We start from the raw sequence: 5322 nt of genomic DNA on the forward strand, positions 1-5322 counted from the left end.
CCAGGACAGAAGCAGCCCCGAGCTCCATCGAGCCTCCATGTGTGTCCGGTCAAGCAGCCCAAGCCTGGAGGGGGAAAAGGGGCCCTTCAGGCTCTGAAACACAGGGATTTGGGTCAGCCTAAATATTTTGCAGTGCTGCAGACAATTCCCTGCCTGTTTTGCTCCAGGAGACAAACAAACAAGTGCTTTTTCAAAGGAGCTGCCAGGTTCCCGTGTGGCAGGCTTGGTTTGTTGCGTGCAATAACTTTGGTTTTGAAAATGCCATCCCTTTCTGTTCATTTCGTTTTCTTCCCCAAGCACCCTGACGCGTGCTTGAAACCAAAGTGAAACGCTGAGATTTGGGTCACACAAAACATCGAGTTCCTCGGTTTTGATTGTTTTTCCACTTTCCTGCTCGTGCAAGGGAGCAGAAACGTCCCCCACCACCCAGGTCTGCTCATGGGAAAGGGGGTTTTGGGGAGCTGGGGATGCTGAAATCGGGGCTGAAGGACCAGGCTGGGTGCTGGTGGATGGGCGAAGGATGGATGAACATTCCCTTTTGCAGCACGGAAAAAAGAAACCTCGGTTGATGTGGAAGTTGGCACAGGGAAAACAAACATGTCACGTCTCTCGCAGGAGCTGCGTTGCAAACCCAGGCTGCTCTTTCCCACGTTCCCTCTAACAGCCAGGAAAGTGACAGCTCTGGAACAGTGAGCTCCATGTGCCGAGTGCTTTGGCACCGAGAGAAACGTGCAAGCAGGGAGGGTGGTGTTCAAGAGGCTCTCGGGCCAGCTCTGGGGGTCCTTTATGCATGGGGTGAGCTGAAATCACTGACCTGGGGGCTCCCAACCATCCTTCAGCCAAGGGTTTCAAGTTTTAGCAGAGGAACCTCATAGCAGCCTTCCAGTATCTGAAGGGGGCATATAGGGATGCTCGGATGGACTCTTCATTAGGGACTGTAGTGACAGGACAAGGGGTAATGGGTTAAAACTGAAACAGGGGAAGTTTAGATTGGATATAAGGAGGAAATTCTTTCCTGTGAGGGTGGTGAGGCACTGGAATGGGTTCCCCAGGGAGGTTGTGAATGCTCCATCCCTGGCAGTGTTGAAGGCCAGGCTGGACAGAGCCTTGGGTGATATGGTTTAATGTGAGGTGTCCCTGCCCATGGCAGGGGGTTGGAACTGGATGATCTTAAGGTCCTTTCCAGCCCTAACTATTTTATGATTCTATGAACATGGAGCTCCTGAGCACCAGGACCATGTTTCTTTAGGAAAGGGCTGTAAAATGCAGTTGTTCCTGGTGGTGGTTTGATTTTCTTCTTCCCTGGGAAGGCTGGAAACACTCAAGGCTTTTCTGAAGGGATGTTACCAGCTTTGCTAGGGAAGATCGTGGAGCAACATCTCCATCCAGTAGCTGATGCCACATCTGCTGCAGGCACCCCACTCCCTGGAGCTCCTTAGGTCTTCTGGCATCAGCAGAAAGCAAAGAGCTTTGCATGAGCTTGAGTTAGGAGCTGCTCCCTCGCTCTCGCGGGTGGTTTGGGAGTGTTGTGCCTTCCCCCAGCACCCGTGGCCATGCCTGGTTGGCAGCAGAGATGGGGAGCTGAGTGCCTGGAGCACCCTAGAGCCCAGCTGAAGCCCCCAGCTGGGTGCCAGGCGCAGGGGCTGTGCTGGAGCTGCTCAATATTCATCTATTCAGGATGAAGGCATTCGCAAGCTGCCTTCATCCAGGTGCCTCATACCTCGAGCTGCAGGAAGCAAAGCTCTTGAAGGCAGAAATGCAGATCCTGAGGCTGGGAACACCGAGCCTGAGATGCAAAATCCTGGTGAGTTATACCCCCAACACCTTGCTAAGTCTTTCTGTCCAAGCACAAAGCCTTTCCTGGAAGGAGAGCAAGGGCAGGAGACACTCTGCATGTGAAGTGGTGGAAGGAGGAGGTGTGAAGTCATTGTGGAGGATGCAGTGGAGCTGATGCAGTGTGCTAAACCGCTGCCTCTCCTGCTGGCAGAGCCTACGTGATGTACACGAGGATTTCATTTGCATGGTGGTGCTTTGGGAACAATCCTTTCCAAGGAGCGGCAGGAATGGAGCTGTGTGGGTTTGAGGGTCTCCAGCCCCTCTCGGCTGAAGCCAAGCCTCCTCTTATCTGGATTTAGAGAGACGCCATGTGCCAGAGGGGTGTTGGGAGACCTTGTGCAGGCTCTTTGGCTGCACTGCCATCAACAGCATGGACCAAACCGCTGCAGCCCTTGGGTATGCCGACTGGGTCCTGCGTGCTGGCCCCAGCAGGGATGCTCTGGTGGGTTTTGGTTCATTAAAGTATCAGCATGATCAGAGGACCAGAAACCAGCCTCAAATTCCACCCATGGGCATGGCCCTAAGAAGCTTAATGGACTTGCGGTGGCTTCCTGATGTCCCAGCATGGGGTGCAGCAGCTCCAGGACTTGCACCTACCCACAGGCTATAAAGCACATGGGACCACTTGGATTTTAGTCCAAAAAACAGTGGCATGGAAAGACTTTTCCAATGTGAGAGGTGATTAAAAATCGGTGGGATGTGCCCTTTGCCCTCTAATGAATTTGGTGTTCTCCTTTAGGCTTTAACAAGCACCCTGGCACGGTTGGGAAGTTGTTGCTCTCCTCCTTTCCTCTCTTAATCCTCCATTGAGCAAGTCACCCCCTTGGGGCAGTCCTGACACCTCCAGGTTCCCTGTGAGCAAATCTTTTTGCTTCATTAACCTTCCCAAGCCGCTTCACTTCATGCAATGGTGCTTCCCCTCCACACCGTGCTGTGGTTAATGTCAAAGGCACAAAAATAACCTCTTGCTGGCCACGGGGCCATGAGCAGAGCTGCAGGTCAGGGATGAGGATGCGCATGGGGTGGCTTGCATGAGATTAGAGACCTCGTGATCCTCGAGGCCAGAAGTTCATTTGGTGCTGTTCCAGCAGGGAGAGAAAAGGAGAAAGGAGGTTGTCGGAACCTGGTCCCTTTTGTTAAATAGGAGCAATTCCAGTGAGGCACTAAACACCTCCAATCACCCATCATCCTTGTCTGGGCCGGAGAAGGAAGCCAGCAGGAGGCTTGCTGAGGTCTCTGACATGGAGAGGAAATCAGAATGGATTGATTTTCTTATCTTTAATATTGCAAGTGAAGCTCTGGAGTCTCTCACAAGTCCTGGGGCCTCGGATGACCCCATGTGACTCAAATGATTTGGGAAGCACGATGCCAAGCAGCAGGAAAACCAGGGCTCTTGGCTTCCATCAGGGGAAGCTCTGGGAGGTGGCACAGGGGCTGGGGACACAGGGGAGCCAAAAGGAGCTGCCCAGGGCAGCTGCAGCCCCTGTCCCCAAGAGATGCTTGGGGGGGGGACCAAGAAGTCCCATAGCTCATGGGGCTATAAACCACTGAATGGTCCTGATTTATGGATGCACATAAAAATGTGATTTTCTTATCATCATGAGTGAGCTCTACCACCTCCCCTATGCAGCAGTTCAGTGGGTGACACCCCTGATCTCAGGGGCAATTAAGGAGGTGGCCAATGAGCCAGGACTGCCTGGCTGGGCATGGAGGATGTGGGGTTTGGAGCAGCCTCATTCCCTGTGGGGAGCAGGAGCAGCCTCAATTACCACCCAGGTGGCCTCATTCCAGCTACAATCAGCAGCCTGCAGGGACTCCTGTGTCCTGCACTGTACTTTCCTAATGTAATTACTGCAGTAAATGAACAATGAATTAAATCAAGGAGCAAGGCAGAGGGAGATGCCAGTTGTGTGTCGCTGCCAGGGGTCACTGCTCTGGCTCTCTGGAGGTAAATAATCTTCCCAGCTAGTTCAAGGCTTTTCTTCTCTATTAAATGTTGCTTCTGGGAAAGGGGCATCAGCTGGGATGGTGATGAGGAAGCTCCTGGCTCCAGCGTGAAGATGCAGGTAAGTCCCTGCAGCATCACCCTGATGCTATGCAGACACAGTGTGAGCTCCTCCGAGGATCACAGAGTGGCTCCAGGGATGCAGCACCCTCCATGCACAGAGATGATTTCCAAGCATGTCTTATGATCAGGAACACAATCCAAGCTGGAGCAAGACCCCAGGGCAGGGACAGCCAGCCCAGCTGCCTGCAGCAGGGCAGGGAGCAGGAGCCAAGCCGGTGGCTCCAAACTGGTGCTGAATGGAAGGGCATGTCCCAGCTCTGCTGTGAGACCTCATGGAAGTGGAAGGTGCTTTTTTCTTTAAAGCAGGTTTCACTTGCTCATAGCCACAGCAAGGCACCATCCCAGCCCCTTCACTGGTACCAGAGAGCCCCACTGGAGCAAAAACTAGGGGAGTGCTCCTTTCCCTTGGCTTTGGAAGAGTGATGAGGAGCTGCTTCCCCCTCAGAGCTCACTGGCATCCTTGCCTGTGTCCACTTCCCTGCTTGGAACAGATGCCCTCTGTATTTACTGAGCATCTCTGTGCCTGGCTTGGTTTGTGGGATGGGGCAGGGTTCTACCATGGGGATGCTCTTTGGCTTTTGCTGTCAAGGGGTCGGCAAAGCTGGAGAAAGGGAACTTTGATGTATGCTCTGCTCACTCGCCTCGCTTGCTGCATCGGGGCCTGGGCTCGGGACCAGAGGCGAGGGCCATGCCTGTCCTCAGGAATCTCCTGCTTGGAGATGGGGCTAAAAGAGCCCCTTCATCAGTGCTGGAAAAATCTGCTCTGTGGAAACTGGTGACGGGGAGGGCAGGCGCCGGGGAGGCTGCTCGTGTCCTGACTCGGGGAGATGCTTGGAAACTGGACCGCTGACAGCAGCCGCTGCTCTCACCCGCAGGCTGCCAGCGAGCAGACCCGGCTCCAGCCTGTGCAAGTCGAGGCTGGCGGGAGCTCCGCGCTTCCTTTTTCCTGGCACAGGGAAGCTCTCTCTTGGCGCAGAGCTCCCTGAGCTGGCCCCTTTCTTGCACAGCCCCGCTCCACTTGCGCACAGGGAGCTCCCCAGCCAAGCAGGGCTTCGGTCGATCTCCTCCCTCTGCCCAGGTGCAGGAGCTGCTGTCCTGGGGTTCCCATCCTCCTCCAGCCAAACACGAACCCTATTTCTCCACCATGTTCCAAGGACATTAATTACAGGAAAGAATAATGCCCGCGTTTCCATTTACTGCGTGGTAGTGAAAAATGGCTGAGTGTAAAACACGTCTGCCAGATAATTAACTTCATGGGTAATTTCTCCTTCATTGTGACTCAATTACTTCCCTGATCGGAGAAATTGCTGAAAACACTTTTCTTGTTTTTTCAGTGTTGCATAAAACAATAACTGCAGCAAAGCCCCATTGGGAGCATCCCCGACATGAGAGGAGGGAGCCCTGCATGAATCCTGCTT

Source organism: Neopsephotus bourkii, unplaced genomic scaffold, assembly GCF_033783945.1.
Source record: "Neopsephotus bourkii isolate Nb327-2 ecotype Australia unplaced genomic scaffold, CSIRO-AGI_Nbou_v1 NB_457, whole genome shotgun sequence".
Lineage (NCBI taxonomy): Eukaryota > Metazoa > Chordata > Aves > Psittaciformes > Psittacidae > Neopsephotus > Neopsephotus bourkii.